General features: G+C 35.8%; 1 long non-coding RNA gene across 1 annotated transcript; it reads left to right on the top strand.

The window, feature by feature from the left end:
* Positions 1 to 14,602: 14,602 nt before the first annotated feature.
* LOC113913358 lies at positions 14,603 to 24,364 on the top strand. Its single transcript, XR_003517171.2, has 3 exons — positions 14,603 to 14,752; positions 18,072 to 18,112; positions 24,217 to 24,364. It is a non-coding gene; the product is annotated as an uncharacterized LOC113913358 (long non-coding RNA).
* The last annotated feature ends 264 nt before the right edge of the window (positions 24,365 to 24,628 follow it).

Raw genomic sequence — 24,628 nt, 5'->3', positions numbered from 1 at the left:
CTGTTACCAATTTCCTAAATTAAATCCCTTTAATCTAGAATATTCAGAGTCAATGTGCTTCCTGGTTTGACACTGATTGTTATAATACTTTATCAGCAGTGGTCCTGGAAAAATACCTCTTATGATAGGATTCTAACCCTGAGCTTAACTCCTATTTGAATATGAACACATTCATGATGCACTTGCAGATGGCAAATGGGATAATGGTAATTTGTGGCATGCAGTGACATCATTTTTACTTAAATCATCATCTACAGATGCTGAGATGGAGAGCTGGCCAAATTCAAGGCTTTGGAAAATCAAGTTGCTGTTGTAATGGTAATTGTATCTCATGGTAATACGGATAATGACAAGTGCAGAGGGCTGCTATCCATTTCTAAAGGTGAAGAAGAGCAGACAAAAAAAAATTATTACACTCATGTGTATGAACTTTGGTCAAATCAGGCTTAGGGTACGAGAGAACTTCTATGAAAAACATGAAAGAACATATCATCTCCCAAAGCTACAGGGAAGAAAGATGTGGCTAAGGATTTGAACAGAAATTTAAATGTACAGAAGCATAAATAAAGTACGCGTTGATCTCACAACATCACCAGCCCCTATGTTAATAGCAGGACCTTATTGCTTCAGTTTATGGCATTTATGAAGAAGTAGCGGGATCCTGAGATTTGGGGTAGGGACAATGTGTGCGTTTGGACAAAGCTGAGAAGCTTGCACTGCCAACTTTTCCTCATCCATCTTCCTAATAGAATGGGTAACAACTTCACTGTTAGAAAAGCAGCCTTCCCTTAAATAGATAATACTTCCTTACCTCACATAACACGGTCTGCTCAAGCCTACCTTGTAATCTCTTACTGCCTCAAGACCAATAACAATAGTTATTTCCAAGATGCCCCAGGAAGAGAAACATAGGTTTCCTCCAGGATGATATGGCATAGACAGCAAAGGAATCCCAAAATATTGTTAATTTTTATCTGTATGTACTTGGAGAAAAATGTATTACATTCATAGAGCCTCTCAAAGGGGAAAAATTTAATTTTGGATGAAGCCAAATATAATGTTACACTAAATTTCCATTCTGAATTTAGAGAAGTTGGAATTTTATCTCTTTACTCAGTTGGTTATTGAAGGCTAGGTTCAAGAGTTTACATTAACAAGGTCATAAATTCTGGGCCTTCGCCGGCATAATGTAGAGGCAGGCAGTTAAGTGTTAGGGAGATCGTAGCGCTGGAAGGGATCTGGTAAGTACAATTCACTCGCTCTCTCTCCACAGTGTATCCTGAGGGTGCTCAGAAGAACTTTCCTTTACAAAGAATTGATAAATGCAATTGTGAGGACAATATCAGTATTTCTGGAAAGTCCCATGGTGACATCCCTAGGTTAAGGATAAAAGTGGAATTGAATTGTGGTAGAATCGAGGTCCTTGATTTCATTGATAATAATGGGATCCCAGAGAGTGGGAGACTGGGGTTTGAGTGTTCTAGACCTTGTCGTTTCAATGACCATAACAGGCAGCAGTGCTGAAATGGTAAATAGAATGCTTTGACATACATAAAGCTGTGTTGGTAGTTAAGTGAACAGAAGTCCCCAGGAATAAACAGGTGTGTAGCCTATTGATGTATTACTAGATCCATGTAACAGGAAAAGATCTAGGTTTGGCGAAGAGAAACCTAATTTGTGTCACCAGAAGAGGAAGTTATGGATCTTCCCCCCAGTCACCAGCCAAAGTTAATTCACAGATAAGGTGATTGATCATCCCAGTTCTTGGCTTTAGGACTGAAAATCCCACATCCTGGGAAACCCTCCAGTTCTGCGCAAACTAGACCATTACTCACTCCATCACAGATCTGAAGCCCCTTGACTATAAAACAGGCTGAGTTACTTGAGTAAGGATCTTGCACGAGAATATACTTAAATCTTTCTCCAAAAGGATCAGAGGCTCTTTGATATGACAAATGGACACTGAAGAGAAAGCAATGCTCACGATTTTAAAGATTTTATACTGGCTCTGAGTTGATCTGATTCCTAAGACACTGACTGAAATGCCCCCTTGGCTCATGTATCATTGTGCAGAATTATGAAACCCAGGTAACAAACGCAAATTTGCTCCAAATCCATCTCCAGCTGGGACCAGTTGCAACGTTCATAATCAGAAACTGGCAGAATTTCCACCCACACCAGCTCTCTTACCTACGGTGTGAGGGCCAGTAAAGTCGGAGAGGCCAAGTGAAAATCCATGGAACTGAATTTCTCTATCGGCATGGTCACAAATAAGCAATATCATCCCCCTCAGAGAATCACCATAATTAATGCTGCCATCAAAGACTTGAAACAGATAGGAATCCTATCAAGCCTACCTCTGATTCACCTCTTTGGCTGTCATAAAAGTCAGATGCATCTTGACAATGAAAGTGGATTATCGTAAATATAATTAGATAGTCACTCCAGTTGCAGCTGCTGTGACAGATACCGCATCTTTGTTACAGCAAATTAACACATGCTTTGCTCTGATATACCCCTATTGACCTGCAAAATGCCTTTTTCCCCATACTAGTCATCAAAGATGATCAGAGCAGCTTGCCTTCAGCTGGGAGAGAAACTATTACAATTTCACTATCTTCCCTCAGGGATATGTCAACTTTCCTGCTACTATTAAAATAAAGTCTCCAGAACTTTCATGTAATCGACATCCCACAGAACATAATTTGCTCCACCTCACTGATTGTCCTTGGTGTATGGAAAGGGGAAACACCCAGATGTACTAGTTTGACATATGTTTGCCCAGAGGGAGAATAAAAACACAAAAATGCAGAGGCCTGCCATTTTAAGAAAGATTTTAGGGAGCAGATGGTCTTTGACTTGTCAATATATCACCCCTAAAAGGAGACGAGGTGTCTCATCTTTCACTATTGTTGGCCAAATATATAACACCTGTGGGGCTCCTTGGATTTTTTTTTTTTTTTTTTTTTTTTTTTTTTTTTGGAGGCAACATATACTATAAATTTGTGTGTGTTCTCTGGACCCTTTTACCAATAATCCATAAGATTTCCTAGACTGTATCAAGTCTAGGCTATGTGAAAAGGCACCTGTAAATTAGGCCTCAAGACACAGCAGATTTGATGAAGCTCAAAAGGTAAGAGAAGTAAATAAGAACATCATTTCAAGCCTCTGAAAAGACACAGTAAGAGTTACAGAATTGTGGGGGTTTTTTGATCAATTGTTTCAAAATTTTTTTCCTAATTTTCATAGTTATTTTTTCCTTAACTCATGGATTATATAGAAGTATATTGCTTAACTTTCAAACATTTGAATATTTTCCAGTTATACTTATCTTATTGATTTTCAGCTTAATTCCACCATTATTGGGGCACTTTTTAAGCGTGATTTTCATTCTTCACAATTTCTTGATGTGTGTTTATGGTCCAACATATTATCTAACTTTGTAATGAGTTCATGTGTATTTGAGGAAAACGTGCATTTTTGCAATTACCCATTGCAGTTTTCTACACAAGGTAGGTACACCAAGTTTGTAAATCTTGTTTTAAGTCTTTGAAGTCTTCCTGTGGGTTTGATTTTTTTATCATTGGTGTATGTCTATATTTCTAGTAATAATTGTTTCATTGAATTTGCTTAGCCCAACATTAAGACAGAACACCAGCTTTTCTTTGGTTACTGTTTGCATGATATATATTTTTATACCCCTTTATTGACAACTTTACTGTACCTTTACATTTAAGGATTTATGCCAGCTTTTATTTATAATTATTATTATTATTATTTTATTTTTTTTTTTAGAGAGAGAGAGAAGGGGATGGAAGGAAGACAAGTAAGAGAATCTTAAGCAGGCTCCAAGAACAGTGTGGAGCCTGATGCAGGGCTCAGTCCTAGGACCCTGAGATCATGACCTGAGCCAAAATCAAGAGTCAGACGCTTAACCGAATGAGCCACCCAGGCAGCCCTGTGCCGACTTTTAAAAGGTCTATCTATAGTTGTGTTTTTTGCCGCCAAACTGACATCATTTTTTAACTGGAGTATTTAGTCTATTTATGTTTAATGTAATTATTGATGGGTTTAAATATGTTATCTTACTCCTTTTTTTATTTGTCCACCTGTTCTATATTTCTTACATCTCTATTGTCTTCTTTGGAACATATTTTTTAAATTATTCCATTTATTATTCTCTATTACCTTGCTAATAAATACTATGTATTATTATTTTAGTAGTTACCTTAAGGATTGCAACATACATCCTTTACTTACTAAATCTAATAATAAGTCATACTTTTATCATGATATAGACCACAGAAAGTTTGAGAAAACGCCACATCCACCTACCCCCCACTTCTTTAGCTACGATTGCCATGCATTTTAATTCTATGTACACTATATAGTTTTAAACTTGTAAGAAATTATGTTAAACAACAATATTCATTTAGATTTTGTCAGATATTTTACTGTTCTTTGGCTTTGCATTACTTGGTGCATCTCTGTGTTTCAATCTGGGACTTCTAATTATGCCTGTATTCAAATTTCTCACCCTCTCTTACAGGTCTTATACTATTAACTTCTTCATCTTTTCTTTTTTCTTCATGTATCAGACTTACTATTTTTTCCTAACCTTCTAATTCAATAATACTTTTTTCTCCTGTATCTAAATATTGTTGAACTTATCTACTTTGACATAAATTACATGATAACTTTCTTCAGTTGTAGAATTCCTATTCATTTTTTATTATAATTTCTATTATTGTTCATTTGTAGCTCATCTTTGTAATCTGTTTATACATTTAAATTAAAACCTATGTCAGGGCACCTAGGTGGCTCAGTAGGTTAAGCGTCCTCCTTTGGCTCAGGTCATAATCTCCAGGTCCTGGGATTGAGCCCCATGTCAGACTCCCAGCCCAGTGGGGAGTCTGTTTCTCCCTCTCCCTCTGCCTCTCCCACTGCTTGTGCTCTCTGTCTCTGCCCCTCTCTCTCTCTCAAATGAATAAATAAAATCTTTAAAAAAAAACTATGTCTATTAATTTCAATATCTGGATTTCCTACGCGTATATTTTTATTTCGCTCTTTCTTACTCTCCCCACCTCTCCCCTTCTCCGATCATTTAATCTTCTCTCCTGGTATATTGGTAATTTTGTTTGGATGCTAGATATTGTGCATGAAATATATTAGAGATAATTTTTAGTTATGTATGTCACTGGTTTTCTCCAGAGATTTTATTTTTGGTTCTGGCAGGCAGTTAAGGTAGGGGTCAGATAAGCTCATCCAAACAGAGATTCCTTCATTATGGCAGAGGACTTCAGGCTTTCTGAAGACTGGCTGTTTTTACTTTTTCCTGCTCTTTTCTTTAGAAAAAACAACTGAAACCTTAAGGTATTTCTTAGGACCCATTCCTTGGTGAAGTTATTGACCCTCCAGCCTCCTAAGACTGCTGAAAGCTCTTCTCATTTATTCAGCCTTTCAGTTCTTTTTAGAATTACTAAATGCCTTGGGAGAAAAAGTAGTGACATTTTCATGTTCATTTCTCTGCACTTCCCTTTTATGTGTTCCCTAGGCCCCTTTATCTGTGCTGTTCTATTAAGTCTCTAATGCCTTCCAACAAATTTTTAATATTTTGTTTAGCTTTATAGTTACTCTTGGTAAATGTTTAGAACTCTAAAAGTATTTTGACACAAAGAGCACTTGAGGGGCTCAGTTGATTAAGCATCTGCCTTCAATTCAGGTCATGATCTCAAGATCCTGGGGTCGAGCCCCCCATCTGGCTCCCTGTTCAGTGGGGAGTCTGCTTCTCCTGTTCACTCTGCCCCCACCCACTCATGCTCTCTCTCAAATAAATAAATAAATAAAATCTAAAAAAAATAAATAAAGGTATTTTGCCATGATTAGAAGTAGAAACTCATGATTGTTGAGACTTTGAGTCCCTTCTTGTTACAAAGAGGATAAAACTGTCTTCATTATAAACGCACAAAGTTGCTTCAGCTTCAGTGGCAGCATAAAGGCTTGTATGATAAATTAAAGTTGATAGATGTCTAGAAAATGTTGTGACTAGAAGAACAGGTAGACAGTGTCTACTTGATCCCATGTGTTCTCTCTCTCTTTTCTCCTCCCTTTCTCTGTTCTTCTTACAAAAGAAACGATCAACCCAGACTGCTGTGTTACTACCTTTCATTTGTTTGGGCCAACAAGAGGCATGGAAAGCAAATGGGGAGCCCAAGGAAAGGAGAATTCAAGCATTTCTCTCTTTCCCTCTTAAGTGGCATCTCCAGCAGGACCATGTTTCTTCTGCACATTTCGTGCTTCAGGACTAGTGACACCCCCTCACCCAAAGCTCCTTTCAACACAGGGTGATCCTGCTTCCTGCTCTTGCTTCTCTCTGGGTGACCTTCCTATATGCAGTTTATTTCTTCACCCCTCCCATATATCTAATTAGTTTAGTGGGTTTAATTCCCTTTGTCTCACCTAATAAAATAATAATGGCAGAAAATAGAGAAATATGAAGGAATTCTCCAGTGCAATATGAGGTCAGCATCCAATTCCTTCAAATTTTGACATAATGACTTTTCTGTAATAGACTTACTGCAAGAAGGGAAACACAATTTTTGAAAAATGACTGTGTTTTCAACAACTTTCAAGAGGATGCTATAAAATCAAAGCAGCATGTCACGAAAAAGGGCAATCTGGTTTTGATAAAGATTCAATGGGGAAGAAAAATAAGATTTTGGAATTAAAATGTTGATGGATGTAGCAACTAGCAGATTAAACTTTGAAGGAATTTAAATTAATGATGTAGCTTATAAATGAAAGCTTCATTTAGGAAAATAACTCCCTCAAATGACTCTCAGATTGGATTAAAAAATAAACATTAAGTGACTTCATGTTTATGAGACATTTTTAAAAAATGACCCATCAAGCAGAAATATAAAATGAGGGTCAAAATTATATTAGACAAACACAATGAAAGAAAATAGTGATGGCAATATTAATATCAAAGCATAATCAAACAAATCTATTACATAGTAAAGTGATTTCATATGGATAATATAAATACCAGGCAAATTTCATAGCCTCAAAATACATTAAATAAATATAACATCAGGAAATTATAAGTGAGAGAGAAGAACGAGAAAGTAGGGAGAGAGAATGAGCCTTGCAGTGGTTGTATACCATTTGGTCTATCCCAAAATTTGGGGTACATTTTCTACATTTTGAGAATTTATTACATTATGAAATGTACCTTTTCAAGGTTAAATACACAGAAATTTTGTATCTGAGGTTCAGTGGATGCTAGGTTATAAACATAGGGCTGGTTCTGCCAGCAAGACACTCTTGCATGTGACTCTGATTCAGAAGTAAGCTAATCCATCGATTACGAGATATTCATTTTATTGAGTCAGGTCATGGCAGAGATAGCACAGATCCACAGTCAGCATCTACTTTATCATGGCAGTTCTGCATGTGGTTCATGAAGTTGATCCTGAAAGCTCAGCCTAGAGCCTTTCCTCTAGGACCTTCAGTGATTTTATGGATCATGCAATACCCACTCTTACTAGGGTGAATCCTACAATCGTCACCCAAAAATGCCGACAAATATGGAATTTTTGGCCAAAAGTATTTGGACAACACTCGAAGAAATGGAAACATGGGAATTTGGTTATCAAACTCATTTATCTTTATGTGCAGTAAAACCTGTTTAGTACTACAGAATGGAGCACAGATAATCTTGTACCTATTAATTATAGTGGTTAATGTAGTTATTGAATTATCACCTATGGTCAGTCACTAAATTTTAGGATAAATTGTTATGCAGCAATAGATAACTAACTTATAGGGAAAGAATTTAGTGATCTATTCATAGATGTCGTTGAGGATAATGTGATTCTTGAGTGACAAAGGCCAAGTAGCCGCACTTAATTGGCAGAAGCAAGTAATTATAAAGGTATTAGGCAACAAAGACTGAAGGTTCATCAAAATAGATCAGCCCACAAGCATATTAAAGTAATTAACTGATCATGAGGAGACTAGAAGTGAAATAAATGGACAGTGGAAAAAATCCTACAATTCTATGCCACAAAATAGAAAACTGATTCAAGACAATCTAGGTGGAAAAGGTAAAAAAAATTCTTGAATCTGAAATCCATTTCTATATTTGCGATTCCCTTCTACAAGGTCTTTATGATAGATACCTGTCAGTGTTGGAAACAAATAGCTCCTCTTGCAGCGCTGACACAGGTGCAAACAATAGGCATACCCAACTTCACACACCTTTGCCAGTGGCAGTAACAGTGCCACCTGAGGCGTCCAGATATTAATGACAGGAGCTACGTGTTATCCAGACTGTCTCTGTGATGTTGCTCCAGCTTATATTAACCCAGCACAGTTCTCCAATGTTCCAGAACATTCTGTGAATTACAACCATTTCAATGAACTCCAGTTAATAATGCCTTTAAAGGAGTTCGAGTCGGTCTCTTTCTTTCTCTCTCTTTTTCCTTCTCTGTTTTACAATTAATGCAATCTCCTCACCACAATAGCAACTATATATGAAACTGGAAGAATATTCTTAAAGACAAAAACAGCACCAGTGTAGTAAACTGAAAAACTACTATGTGATATGTGATTTAATGATAGAATCAAATACATTGAGATACGCGTACTGTCAGTTTTGGAATAAAAGATTGGTCACCAGAATGATGTTAATTCTTGACAAATTATATTTGGGGTTTAGGAAATTTCCTATTAAAATAACAATGGGTAGAAGTACACTAGTAGATTTTATAAAATAGTATTAAGCATCTGCCTTCGGCTCAGGTCATGATCCCAGGGTCCTGGAATCGAGTCCCACATCGGGCTCCCTGCTCCTTGGGAGCCTGCTTCTCCCTCTGCCTCTCTCTCTCTCGCTCTGTCTCTCATGAATAAATAAATAAAATCTTTAAAAACAAACAAACAAACAAAATAATAATATAATCATGAAGTAATGATTCTGGAAAAGAATTGAGAGGCCAGAAATAAACTACATGTATAGTGGATTTATAAAAGTAAATTATTCCATGAAAAATAAGCTATTGGGAAAAAATTGCTTTTCAACTCACATCACTCACCTAAATAATATATGAAAGAATTAAATTTAAGTGTGAAAGTAAAGTCATTAAAGACTGGAAAAAAACCATGGATTAATATCTTTCTATATTTCCAAATGGAACTTGGAACTCAGAAAATATTAAAAATGCAATAGATGCAAAGCATGTCAGTGAAGATATTTTGTGAAGTGAGAAGTGGACATAGCTTACCAGCATTTCAAAACTGCTATGCTTTACAATCAATGAAAAATATTCATTAGGAGCACCTGGGTGACTCAGTTGGTCAAGCATCTGACTCTTGATTTCAGCTCAGCGTCATGGGATTGAGACCCAAATCAGGCTCTGTGCCCAGCATGGAGTCTGCTTAAGATTCTTTCTCCCTCTTCCACAGCCCCTCCCCAACCTTGCATGCACACACATTCTCTCTAAAAAAAGGATTCTTTAAATCATTAATAAAAGATCAATTGCAAAACTTAGACAAAGGTGAATAAAGAAAATAAAAAATAAAAAGATTTTGCTTAAAACATCTAATAATGTCATACTGAAGGTAAGCTTATAAATGGAAGACAACTAGTATAACATACCCCACTTAGAAAAATACTTTTTCAATGTCTGAAAAATCTTAAAAATTTTAGGTTTCATTGACCCACTGATCCATGACTCAGATCAATTTTAGGTAAATCTTTATGTAAAAATTCATATATAACAATAATCATACAGGATTATATATAAAATAAGTAGTATTCTAACTTTACTAAATAGAGTTTATTATGTCAAATTATACAACATTAAATGGTAGTTTAATATTTTCAATAATAATATGAAAATTATTAATATGAAAATATGTATACATTTAATATCAATTATTTAATGTGCCTATAATTAAAAGAAAAAGATCAACCAAACTATATCTAAAAGAACGAACTAAAAGATTTTTGAAAGAAAATTTTGAAAACAATTTGAGGTATAGAGTCATTGAGAATTTTATTATCTTTTTAAGTTTCTAACATCTTCATGTTTTCTCCATCAAACCCATATTAATTTTATAATATATTTTTATTAAATATGTGTGTATCTGTGGGTATATATATGTATATATTATGTATGTATGTGTACTTTGTTTTAATGTATTCTTCTATATACTGCTGACACTTGATTACAGGAAAAAGGAATAGAAAAAAGAATATATTTTTTGTTTAAATGTAAATACAGCCACAGAAACACATTCATTTTTGAAAATATGTAAAATCTGTTCAGCTCTAATCCCTATAATCTCTACTTAATTTGTCTATCTTTGACTGTACTTAGTTATATTTTCTCAGGAACATAGTCTTTTCTGCATTAAAAACCATCAAAAGGGCCAGGTTGGGATTTTCAAGTGCATATAATACTATTCTTTTCAGGCACACCCATGCATGGACTTTTTCTTTTTACAGGTTCACTAAAAGACAGACCTTAAGGACATTTTTTTTTAATGTCCTTTAATAGAGGAATATGCACACAATTAAAACAACCTGGAAGATAGTGAGTCAACTTCAATACTCATCAAAAATCAGTGATTACCAAAAAAAAAAAAAAAAGAAAAGAAAATCAGTGATTACAGTTTACTTAAGAGTCCATCTCCTTAGAAAGTGCCAGAGAGCATGTGATAATCACAAATAACTTGACATTGATGCCATCTCTGGAGAGTAGTACTGTATTCTTCTTTCTAATACCATGTTAGGACCTTATTCCAACACCAACCCTTAGGGATGCATGTCATCTGCTGACCTTAGAAAACCACTCATGGTCATTTTGGAGTGTTGCTTGGAGGTCTTTAAATCAGTAACATGTCTTATATGACAAATTTTTTTATTCAGTGGAACTGATTTCAAACACAAGCTGCCATGGCTAAAGGCAACTTTTAATTATTCACCAAGGGACAAAAAGGAGAGTATCGTAGCAAAATGTTGGTCTTTCCTTAAGTTTGTGGAAAGAGTGCAGGGAGTAAAATGTGCAAGACAAAAAAGAATATGGGGAAAAGTTATTGGATAACTTTGAATAAAGAGTTTTGGTTTACAATTTTCTACATGAAGTTTTTTGGATTTTTGTTTTTTGTTTTCCCTGTCATCCAGAAATGGTACACAATTCCTATTTGAAGCAAGTATGGCTATAACCTAACACTGGAGCTCAAAACATAAGGAAGATTAAAATAAATTGTTTCCAGTTACTGAGTTTGATTTTTTCATGTGTGTGTAATGACAAATTTTATAGGAAATGTCATTGACATCTTTATTTTTTTAAATTTTTTAAAAAAGATTTTATTTATTTATTTGCCAAAGAGAGAGAGAGAGAGAGCACGGCAGGGGGAGCAGCAAGCAGAGGGAGAAGCAGGCTCCCCACGAGCAAGTCCCGACGAGGGACTCGATCCCAGGACACTGGGATCGTGACCTGAGCCGCAGGCAGACGCTTAACCTACTGAGCCACCCAGGTGTCCTGTCACTGACATCTTTAAAAGGCCTGTAAGTCTGGTGATATACTTCCTTGACATACTAATGATTGCAAAATGCCTCCAGAAGTATCCAGAAGATGAGAGAAAATCATCTGAAGTGGGCAGGCATTCATGGAAGGTTCACTCTGTGTAAGGTAGCTGCCAAGCTTTGGGATTACATAACTTTTAGTTTTAAGAGACTGATATGGGAGCCCACAGCCTTCTTGGGGAGATAAATAGCTACACAATTTCAATAAACTGTGAAACATGCACCGATAGAATTATGTACTAGGTATTTTCGAGAATAGAAGAGTAAGACCAAATGAGGCATTTGAAAAATAGAGATTGACAGAAAGTTAAAATTCCAATAGGGAAAGAGCCTTTGTGAGAAATGGGAGGGGTTTCTTTGGGGATCTCATATACTATAGTGTCTCTTTGTCTAGAATACATTGAGGATCTAGGATGTGGAGGGATGGAAACCATACAGGAAAGTAAGGGCCAGGTCAAACTCACCCACCCCATGAAAGATGTTGACCTTTTACATAAAGGCTCCGAAAAGCCATTGAAATATATCAAGCAACGGAACTACATAATCACTTTTGTGTTTTAGAGAAAACATGTGTATTGCATTGTGAAGAATGAATTGAAGCAGTCCAGGACGGAGACAGGATGACAATCAGGAGTTCTTGCAACAATCTCAGTGAAAATAGTAAGAATCAGAACAAAGGAAGTGGCAGGAGGAAAGGAGAAGGCACAGAGATAAAAGGAGGTAAAATTGATAGCAAATGCTATTTATCAGGTATGAGATAATTGATGAAAATTTCTGCTTCAGTGACAGGATTGGTGGTGGTACAATTTGTGACATGGTAGTAAAGGAAAAGAACCGATTTCTGGAGAGAAGGTAGTTGCTCTAATTTTGGACATGTTGAATTTGAGGAGAATGTGAGACATACAGGTAGAAATGGCTATTGGCAGGTTAAATATAAAGCTTGGAACTTGGAAAAGAGGTCTGGGCTAGAGAAATATTGTAGACACTAGTTTATAGCTTGATATCTTCTTTATTCTAATTTTTTCAAGTGTTATAAATGAAGAAACCGTGATAGAAAATATGGACCCAGCGAAAATTTATCAAAACAAATAATGTAATAGAACACATAATTAGATTTTAAATAATTTTTTAATCATTGGGTAACTATAAATTTTTAGATTTAAATGAGGAATTTGAGTGTCTGAAAGAGCCAGGCATTAGCCAACTCCTCATGGTATACTAATTTTCCATTTTAAAAGAGAGCTAAGTACCCAGTGACTTTGACTTCCGGTTCCAACCTGAGACCCCTTCAGGGTACGATCTGTGCCAACACTGGGAGCTGTCAGTTGTTGACTTGACAGTTACTGAATCCTAGAACTTTGCCATCAGATAATGCACTCTAGTCACTCTGCATCTTCTCTGGACAAACAAGGAGCTCTGCTTATGTGGTCACTCAGATCCTTTTTAGACCAAACATTTAATCAATTTGTATTTTTTCTGGTAATTATACATCATTATTCATATTTATCTGGTAATTATATAATGCAAAAATAAGACTGTTGTTTCTACTAACTAAAATGTATCCACACGGAGATATTATTAAAGATGTCCAATTTGGGGAACACAGAATGGAAGCTCAAATATGCTAACATATATTATAGTTAATTATAGACAGTCCTCAATTTATGATGATTCAACTCAGGATTTTTCAACTTCATGAAGGGGTGAAAGCAATACACATTCAGTAGAAACCATACTTGGAATGTTGAATGTAGATCCTTCCCACCACCAGGGATAAGCAGTGTGACCCTCTCCCATGCAGCTGGGTGAGGCAGCAGCCTTGGCTCCCAGTCCACTGGCCACCACCAAGGGTCAATGACCGATACACTGACAGCCATCTGTACCCATTCACCCTTCTGTTGTTCCCTTTCAGTGCAGTAGTCAATACATGGCACAAGACAGTCAACACTTAATTATCAAATAGGCTCTGTGTTACATGATTTTGCCCAACTGCAGCCTAATGTAAGTGTTGTGAGCACAGTTAAGGGAGGCTGGGCCAAGCCCTGATGACCTACTCCATAGGTCAAGTGTAGTAAATGTCAACTTATGATATTTTTAACTCATGGTGGTTTTGTCGAGATGTAACCCCATCATAAATTGAGAAAGATCTGTATGAATATGAATTTCCCAACTGAGCACTACTGGCCTCTTAGTGTAGATTAACCAAACTACAGTATGTTAACAAGTTGGAAATAACAGAATGTCTTTTTTTTTTTTTTTAAGATTTATTTGAGAGAGAGAGAGAGAGCATGCATGCATTGGAGCTAGAGGGGCAGAGGGAGGGGGAGAGAGAATCTCAAACAGACTCCACACCGAGTGCAGAGCTGGACATGGGGTTCAATCTCACAACCCTGAGATCACGACCTGAACCAAAACTGAGAGTCTAATGCTTAACTGACTGTGGCACTCAAGTGCCCCAGGGATATGTCTTCCTAAAGCCATATATGTGCTTAATGGATTTCATTTGTCCCTCTGTCTAAATAATGACATTAGAATAATCTCTGTAAAACAACTTGGCCTCTACACATTCAAGTGGTAGAGCAACCAGAGAATACATGTGATGGTGGGGAAGGTGAAAATAATGTTTTCTCTATCATTTGTTGTAAATAAAATATAAATAATCCAGCATGTTTAGGTGTTTTAAGATACCAAATAGCCTAAATAGGCCTTATCTGAAATAGCAAAAGGATAAAGGTCAGTCTGCATATATACATACAATTATTATATATTTCAAGACTTTGAGAAATCTAATCCCATGCCAATCCATCCTTCTTTTCCAAAGAACCTCATGAAACATAGAGGTACCAAAAACAGAGAAGTTCAGAAAGAGGCAAAGGAGATCCATTCACCCAACTATAACAAGAAGCATGATATCACAAAAGAGAAGATTCTAGAACAAAGTGATAGCTGGTTGGCTTCTGAATGACTTAGAGAAGAAGTTCATGCTCACTAGAAGCCAGAATCGGTTGGTCAGCAGCCTTATGATAGGTAGATGATAAAATTAGCACAGATGTAGCATTCAGACTTCAGCAAGACATTTGCTAACTTTCATCATAATATACATTTGGGCAAAAAAAAAAAAAGATCACTAAATGTAACAACAAATGGATAAATTAATGAGTGAGTACATTCTTTTTGAGGCACTCCAGTATTTGAAGTGAGTTAAAGAAAAAAAAAATTACATGAACTAGGAGTTGTCATTTTTATAAATATGAGACGAATGTATTTGTATGTTTTTTTAGAAATACATGTTGCCATTTTTAGGAATACCTGCCCTTGATCTATTTAAGTAATTTATTAATTATAGGAATGCCTTTAATGAAAATTGGAAGATATGCAGATGCAAATGAAAGCCTTTCAAGAAGTTTTTTCCTCAATTGCATACAGTAGTCCCTGATTTTAGGATAAACTTAGTTTCTCCCAAATATTGCTGATATGGAGCTTCACTGTTTTCATACAAAGCAGAAATATTAGCTTTACTTAAGTAAATATGCATAAATGATAATGTGTCAAATAGTTGCAAAGTTTATTTACTATTTGGTCCAATATATGGACCTCTTCATCTCTCAAATGGCATCCGGGCAAGCCTTGAGGATTATTTTGAAACTATTGCTATTTTCCATTATTTCCTTAGAGACTCTTTCTGGCCAAATGCATTATGTTGTGATTTGCAATTTCTATATAGAATAAATGCTGGAATAAATGCAATATTTTCCTGCTTGAAACTACTCAAAGAGGAATGCTCAGGTGACAAAATATATTTGGTAACTACATAATGAACTTTGATATCAAAGAGCAGTCAAAAGAGAAAATATTTGATGCTGCAAAGTCAAATATTTATTTATCTATGGAGAATAAAATGGGAAGTTACCAAATTAAAGAAAAGTATTGATTTATAAGCAGAGCCATGCATTGACTGTCAAAAACATTTTATCTAGTGAGATGTTCCATTAACCAGCTATACCTATAAGAATTCAAGTCCATTTTTTTGTCTTATGTTCATCTAAGGAATAAAACAGCTCCTTATTGAAAAACGGTAGCTTATCATGTGTGTTTTTTTAAAGGTGGTTTCTATTTTTCAACTTGTTCTTTATCATTTGGTCTTTAAAAGTGAAAGGATTGGTATCACTATTGTTCTAAAACTACACAGCCATATTTTTAATAACTGCTCACATGACTGGGACCTAAAAGAGAAAGCTGGCCTTTTATATTTATACAGGATCTGTGAATATGGTTTACTTTTCTTTGATATTAGGGCAATCTATTTTCTATATATACCCCTATGTGTCTATTTTAGTTTATCATTGGTTGTCTTTGAATAGTTGCCCACTTAAGCAAAATACGTACCAACATCTGAGACAGATATTGGAACTACAGAGTCAAACAATACACGTCACAGCATTTACAGGGAAAACTGGATTTAAATAATAAATTATAAAGACCTATAATAATAGTCTCAAAGTATGGAGAAGGCATAGAATTAATGCAAAGTGGTGAGATATTAGCCCTATCTGGGTCCATATTAAGGGAGAGCTTTCTCAAGTAGGTAACAGTCGAGATGAATTTTACATGATATTGACACAAACTTCAGAACCAACCAGTAATTGACTTTTTTTTTTACAAATTATAAACAAAAATTGAAGATTGCAAGAATCTAATTATTTATTTTCAAGACGATAATGCATGATTTGACACCAGCAAATTTTATGACACTTCTTATTTGGCTGTTTTTAAGTTCTTCCCGATCACCTATGTTATTAACAAAATGAATACAACTTAAGCTATCCCTGTTTGAGAAACCACTTCATGAACAAAATGATGGCCAGGGGGGGCGCCTGGGTGGCTCAGTCGTTAAGCGTCTACCTTCGGCTCAGGTCATGGTCCCAGGGTCCTGGGATCAAACCCCTCATCGGGCTCCCTGCTCCGCGGGAAGCCTGCTTCTCCCCTCCCACTCCCCCTGCTTGTGTTCCCTCTCTCGCTGTGTCTCTCTGTCAAGTAAATAAATAAAATCTTAAAAAAAAAAAAATGATGGCCAGGGAACTTAGAAAGATTATATCTCTGCACTTTAGCTTAACATCATTAAAATTATTTTTCTCACTGCAATATAAAAATACTGCTTTTGCAAAAGATGTACCAGAAGCACATATCAGGACATAATTTGTCCCTGTGGTAAAATACATGTATTCTTTATGTTAGTTCTCTCTAATAACTTGGGCATCTGTCATTGATATAAAAGGAACTCAGAGGATCCAATGCACCTTTTTCCCTTAGTAAGTTTCATGGAAGAGAGTGTGCGCAGCAGATGAGGCTATAGGTACCACACCCATATCCTTCATGAGCTGAAGGTTGTTTAGTGGGAACAGCTATGATGTATTGCGTGAAGACATACTTCTGATCACAGGAACTTGCCCAAACTTTTTCTACACATGCTCCTAAGAGCAAGTTTCAAACAAAGGTGGCAATAGAAGTCTTCAACCAAAGACGGCATATAAATAAAATAACCCCGTTCCCTTGTCCCTTGGTTGAGAGAACTCCAAGACACAGTCACTGTCTCTCTGTATCCTCCAGGAGGATTGTGCTGCAGTTGTTCATGGTGGTAATTAGCTCCAGGCTGGGGTCCAAGTGGGCTTCCTTCCTTTCCCTGGGTCACTTCTCCATGCCACTGTTGGCGTACTTGGGGATCAACTCCTAAATGAAATGCATAACTTTGAACTGTTGTATCAGGGTCAGCTTCTTAGGGAACCCTAACTAAGATGGAATATTGATAGTTGTATGTTTATTTTTAAGGAACACGGTAAGATATATTAATGTATGATATGAAATAGTCTACAATGGACAGTAGTGTTTCACAAACTTATTTGACCAAAAAACTCGTTTTATTTCTAATTTTGATAAGTACATTTTTTATGAATTTTCCACAGAACAATCTTTACAAGATGCCTTTAAAGATCTACGAAGTTTCTCTTTCCTCTTAATGTCATTACTCTATCCTCAGTCCTCAAAAGGATGAGCACTCAAATGTACCTTTACCACCTTTTGTTGAGTCGATCTTTATTATGAAATGACCCAGTTAATTCTGAGTAAAATTTTAAGACTTTTTTTTGTCATTTAGTCCACCCATCCTTTTTGGTTCACCTTTATTTTGATACCTTCATGCTGGCCTTAGTTCTGATACTTTCCTCTACAAGAGACTGGTCCTTCACAACTGTGGGGTCATTGAAGATTTTCCTGGGGTGTCTAAAATTCTTCTATCCAAACTAACCTAAGTGAGAAAAAAAGTTTAAGGGAAAAATATTTTATTCTAGTTTAAAACAGGAGATCCTCCTCACAATTTCACACCTCACCTCCATCCCCCACATCAATACAATTATTTTCTATTAAGTGTAACTTATTCTTTTCTTGAGGATGACTAATAATCAATAATTTTTTTGTTTCTCAGGCTGGTGCAAGGAACAGAAACACACCTGAGGGGTCGAAAAGGTAAAATGTCCTCTTGCTCGTCTTCCTTCTCCTCCTCTTCCTTCCTCAGTAATAAGGGATAAGGCATTAGAAAATAAGTCAAATATTCCAGAGCCTCTGAACAATATTGAGTTTGATAAATATAATATAGCTCAAACAAATAAAGAAAAACTATGCTTTGGGTAACAGCAGAAAATGATAACTTGATTGTTATATTCTCATTAAATCCTTGCTACAGGGGCACCTGGGTGGCTCAGTCATTGAGCATCTGCCTTCGGCTCAGGTCATGATCTCAGGGTCCTGGGATCGAGCCCTGCATTGGGCTCCCTGCTCCACAGGAAGCCTGCTTCTCCCTCTCCCACTCCCCCTGCTTGTGTTCCCTCTTTTGCTGTGTCGCTCTCTGTCAAATAAATAAATAAAATCTTTTAAAAATAAATAAATAAATCCTTGCTACATTCAATATCAATTGCCTCTGAGATATCTTAATAGCAATTTAAATGAAGGCCTTTAAAAGGGTTTATATGTTTGTTACTTGATAGATAATTTGGGAGTACACCACTTGAGAATTTAGTTTCAACCTCATGAATAAAAGAGAATACTTACATTTTATGTATAAATAAATAATCCATAAAATACTTTTTAGCATCCCAACATTTTATACCCTAGGATTTCTCAGTAAATTTTATTTCCTTCTAAATCTATTTATTCTTCCCCAGAAATAAGTAGATAACTCAGTCTTATTTCTTCTGCTGAGAGCCATCAGCATCCTAAATATCACTTTATTCAACACTTATTCATGTAATAATTTATTTATTGAATAAATATGTATTATGTTACATATTTATGCCTAGACTATGCTAATGTCATAGGCTGTCAAACTGGAAATCTGGATTGAGGCCTAAATAATAGGTGGGGGAAGAAAAGACTATAAGAAGTGTTAGATTTTATAAAGAAAATTTTAACAGAATTTGTTAGAAAATCAGTTCTATAGTTGATATTACAGGTATGCAGATGTATCACTGGCATCATACAGATGGCATAAGGAGTTAAGATCTTGAAAAAACTTCATGTAGAATATTTTGGAGAGCACGTGGACAGTAAGTCTCATCACCATGAAGACTGATTCATGGAGTACCATCTCCCAGCCCCACATGTGGAGAGAAATGGTCCCAGGAGATGAATTTTTTTTTCTTTTTTTTTTTATTATGTTATGTTAATCACCATATATTACATCATTAGTTTTTGATGTAGTGTTCCATGATTCATTGTTTGCGTATAACACCCAGTGCTCCATGCAGTATGTGCCCTCTTTAATACCCCTCACCAAGCTAACCCATCCCCCCAACCTGCTCTCCTCCAGAACCCTCTGTTTCTCAGAGTCCATAGTCTCTCATGGTTTGTCTCCTGCTCCGATTTCCCCCCTTCATTTTTCCCTTCCTGTTATCTTCTTTTTTTTTTTTTTTAACATATAATGTATTATTTGTTTCAGAGGTACAGGTCTGTGATTCAACAGTCTTACACAATTCACAGCAAATTTTAATAAAATAAGGGAAGGGATGTTGTTGGAGAGAGCTGAATGAGAACCCCATCCTACCTTCTTGAGTCAGGAGAGAGGAGAGGCGATGAAATCACTGGGCCACTTCACCTGAGCTGCCTACAGTTAGACACTTTGCCCTATTGTTCAGTCTGTACTGAGAAATTCGAAGTATAAAAGTTTGTTTGAACTTGTCTGTGACATAAATGGAGAAAACTGAAGTTGGGGAAGCAACTGTATTTCCAGAATTTGTTGGAACAAGGGACATGTGAGCCTTTCTCAAGGATCAGGTAGAAGTCACATGGGAAGAAGAGCGAGTTCGTGTGTCTGAGTCTCAGTCTAAACATGCTGCATGGAGCACTGAGGGGACCTCAGCAGAGGGATGATGGTAGTGGACCAAGAGTTTCCTAAATCTAGTGGGAGGGGGGAGAGGTGTTTCATCAACCAACCAGAAAAGAGTGTGATTTGCCTCTTGGGAAGGACAGCAACTCGGTGGACTCCAAGCCACCCACCATCATGACCACTAGAGAAAAATTCAACTTAAACATTGCCAAGGTTCACAGCAAATTGATGCCAGCTTCCCAAGTCAGGGCTTGTCAGGAAAAACCCTCCTCCTTCTCCATCCCATTTGTTCCAACCCCTGGAAATTTGGGGGCTGTCAAGATACGGAGGGGAAAATTGAGGCTCAGAGAAGAGAACATGCTCACCACACCCCACTTTTCGAAAAGCTAGCTGTTTTGAAGGTAGGTGCAACTTGGAGATAGGTAAAGCCTCGAGTTTAAAATGGCTTCTGAGTTTGTATCCTTGTTAAGCATTAAAATTACTGAATTGAGACTGTGTTCTGTGACTTAAAATGGCAGCAGAATGTTTCATTACAAAAGATCGACCAGTAGACCCGTGGACCCCACCCACCTTTCCATTCAAATGCGGGGGAAAAACTAACTATACTGAATAAATTTATGATTAGAGGGTGACAGAATCAGATCTCTCCCACAAGTCATGCATTTTTTCTATAACTTTTTGTAATTTCCTGTAATTCTGCTGGGCACTAAGTGGAGATATAATATTACACCAGTTACTGCTTCTGCTCTATAAATATCAATATATTTGGAGATGTTTGGACCATTGTGTATACTAAATTATAAGTAATACTGCAATTATAGTATGTGAGAGGTATACATAAATTCATTCTAAATTGTTATAACTCTAGTTGGATGAAGGATAGATGCTCAAAACTACAATGGTCATGACTGAATAATGTTTTCCAGGATTAATAAAAGACTTCTGAATGCACATGATAGAGCAGGTAATCCAAGTATCATATACAAAGTCATAAAACTCAAAGGAGGAATTTACTTTTGCAAAAATGCTCGAAGCTTTTGTCCTATTTCTGTACTTCTCTCTCTCTCTCTCGAGTAAATAATACTCCACAGAAGATGTATTACTTAAAGTAATAACTTAAAACCAGTGTCATATTTTAATGAAAAGAACATGATACTCCGGAGTATTCACCCTGAATTCTCACTAGCCATCTCTGTGACTTAGAACAATTTATGAAATAATACTGGACCTTCATTTTCCCATCGGGAAAGCAGTCCAGATGGCTAGGGTCTCTTTCAACCCTAATTTTTTGAGATAGTATCATTTCACTGTTTGTTTTATAAGATAGGCTTTTCAAGAATAACTAAAGATTTTTTTAATGATACTCTGAGAAATGACCTATAAAATATGAAGGGGTATCTAAAAAATATTTTATTTAAAACAATATCATCATCATTTGTTGATAATCAGATCCAAGAACCATCAAAGGTGACCCATCAAATGGATTATCTCCTGGGGTTCTGGGTATGAAGATTAGCAAGAACCACAATATTATAGACTGTGGGATAAAATTAAATGCCATGAGGAAATTGATCAGGAAGCTGAACTAGCATTAAATTCATCCCACACCCCTTTTTTTTCAAGTTAAAAAAAAAAGTCAGGAAACCTTTCTTGAATTACAAGAATAAAGTTAAAGGATAATTTTTTTTTTTTTTACTGTCCCTGTCTGGTTCAAAACAATAAAATACTTCTATTAACACAGCAATAATATACAGTTTTGTAAAAATTCCCAAAATGTTCAATATGTAGATCTAGAGATAAGGGATTCACTTAGAGCTAACTTAATAGGAATTAATACATTATCTATCACCATATCTATCACCATAACAACAATAAAGTCAACCCAGCTGTTTAGGATTAAGCAATTTTCTTCAAATGTTTGTTTTTTTATTCAAGCATTTATTCATTTAACAATGTATTTTTTTGAGGAATCCCTATATGCGTAGCCCCACGCTAAGTCTTGGGAATATTGTGATCACAAAAGTTGTGATCAAGACAAAAGGGATCCCTGCCTTTATATAAAGGACCTTAAATTATAGTGTAGGAAGACCAAACTAGTAAGTATTTAAATAAATAGATAAATTTCATAAATGATGGATGGATAGATAGATGATAAACAGATAGATAGATAGTATAAAGAAAGTAAACAATGTGGTATACTTGAGGCTGGTGATTTGCAGAAGGATGTTTTAAAAAGTGTGCCAGGGAGGCAGCCTTTGAGGAAGTGTCATGTGAACAGAGATAAGCCAATCATGAAATAAAGATAAAGCAGAGCAAGAACAAAGACCTATAAAGTAGAAATAGATCATAATGGAGATTGGGTTGCAGGGCACTCGAACTTATCAGAAGAATCAGTAATTTAGCCCTTTCTGTTACTTTGAAATTGGCAATTGGAGATGACTCAAATAATTAAAGAATTTCAGTTTTGCATTCTATCCTACCAAACACATCTATAGTAAATTCATTCAAAATCTAGATGGTGGGAGTTTTTGTTTATTGTTGTTTCTAGATCACTGTTGTAACCAAATGTTTACTACATCATATTTTTGAGATAAATAACATCAACCATTAGACCTCAGCTGCACAGGAAGTGTCTCTATATGTGGAAAGAAAAATAAGAGTACATTGTGATGAGTTCTGTTACTAACCAGGTAAAGCTACTGAGTGCATTTTCCTTTCTCTACCCGGCATTTGGATTCAGCTCTCCTGTGCTATTGACTCTGCCAATTTAGTTGTGATTGTTCCCAAACAACCTTCAGCAGTGTCATCTATGTTCTGAATGACTTAATATAGCTGAGCAACATTTACACTGGGTCCAGAATAATCCTGACTTGAATAAAAGACTGCGTTATTACTAGCTATAATGAGTCCAGGGTGTAATTATATACAAGAGTCACAAACATATTTTGTAGTGTTCTGACAATAATAACCCGAGGTACTGTACATATGCTTGTAATTCTCATCCCAGTCAAGCTGGCATCCATGGTTGATCATTTGGTATTTAGATTAAAGGGCCAATTATGAAAATATAAGCTGGGTACGGGATGAGTCACACATACAGTATATAACACAGATGGTCAAAGAAATATCCAGCTTTTCTAACTACTAATATTTTCCCTGTCCTTTTTATAAAATATTTATAATAAGAAGCATCATTTTTAAGATGGTTTAAATGTATGAACAGGCACAAAAAGATCTGGCCAAAATCAGGCAATGCATAAAGGCGGTCTTTTATTTCCCAAGACTCTTTTTGTTGGATTTATCAACACAGCCCACAGACTGTACCATTTTGTAGGTTTCTTTCCCTTTGCTCACTTCAGGGATCAAATGACTTTGAAGATCGAATTTAAATATAATGTACAAACTCAGTCATTTTGCCATTATTGTGATTTTTAGTGAAGAAAATATTTTTAAAGAAATAATCACATTTTAGGTCTCATGGCTAATGTGATAGTTTTAGTAAAATGATATAAATATTAACAATCAGCTAGAAGATATATTTTAGGGTCCTTTTGAGGTCTATGAATAACCCATTGATGCTAATTTGAAGGATATACACATTAAGAAAATATTTCCAAACTATAATTGTGATTTGGGTTATAAATACTATAAACAAAAGCATAACACCAATGGAAATAAAGAAACAGTAAGTAGCAACTTTCTGTGAGTGCATCTCTGCACCTCTCCAGAGAAACATTTACAATTACAGGTATTTCTTGTACACAGATTTTTTTTTTAGAGCTGTTATATTTATCATATTTTTTAGAGGAAAAGAGCAGAGCAAAAGTCACTGGATGTAGGAAAAACATTGATGAATATACAAATATACTCAGGAAGGTGAGCATGATCCTTTCTGTTCTCTCCAGGGTTTATTGCCATTTGCCATTTGCACATTGCCATTTCAAATTCTTGCCATGTAGACACAACACACAGCTCAACATTATTATCCATCTATCAATCAGTGAAACACTTTGAAACTCTTAATGGGAAGGAAAACAACATCTTATAAAACAATGGTTTATAATTACTATCACTATTATTGACTATTTATGGGAAGATATTTTGACATTTGAGTTATCATATTATACATTATATCCTTATATAATCTTTTTTCCCAGAATGCAACTAAAAGTGTGTATTGAAAACTGGATCTAATGGTATCACAAAGGCTTCATTTTATCAATCTTTTATTTATATCCACACTGATTAGGTCATGTTTCAGGGGAAGCAATAAGCATCGTTTTGTTAACTCCTGAGTTGCCACAGTTCTTCATTTGAAGGAATTTAAGATCTGTAGAATCTTAAGGAAAAATACCCTAACTGACCAGCGCAGTCTGATGACTCACCAAACCGGGGAACAAAAGGCAAGTCCAAAAGTTGGTGATTATTTAGTTACATTCTTCTCCCAGACATTTAGATTACATTCTGAAATCTTTGCCTCTATAGAAAACGTTTCAAAATAAATAAAAAGATAACAACATATTTTCATTAAGCTAGACATAAAAACTTTTCTACGAATCCCTACCCATCTAAGAGAATTTGCTTATATTTTTTTTTTGAAGATTTTATTTATTTGTTTGACAGAGAGAGACACAGCAAGAGAGGGAACACAAGCAGGGGCA

The sequence above is a fragment of the Zalophus californianus genome, chromosome 14, assembly GCF_009762305.2.
Source record: "Zalophus californianus isolate mZalCal1 chromosome 14, mZalCal1.pri.v2, whole genome shotgun sequence".
Classification (NCBI taxonomy): domain Eukaryota; kingdom Metazoa; phylum Chordata; class Mammalia; order Carnivora; family Otariidae; genus Zalophus; species Zalophus californianus.
The sequence above is the reverse complement of the archived record's forward strand: the minus strand, read 5'-3'. Positions and strand labels throughout refer to the sequence as shown.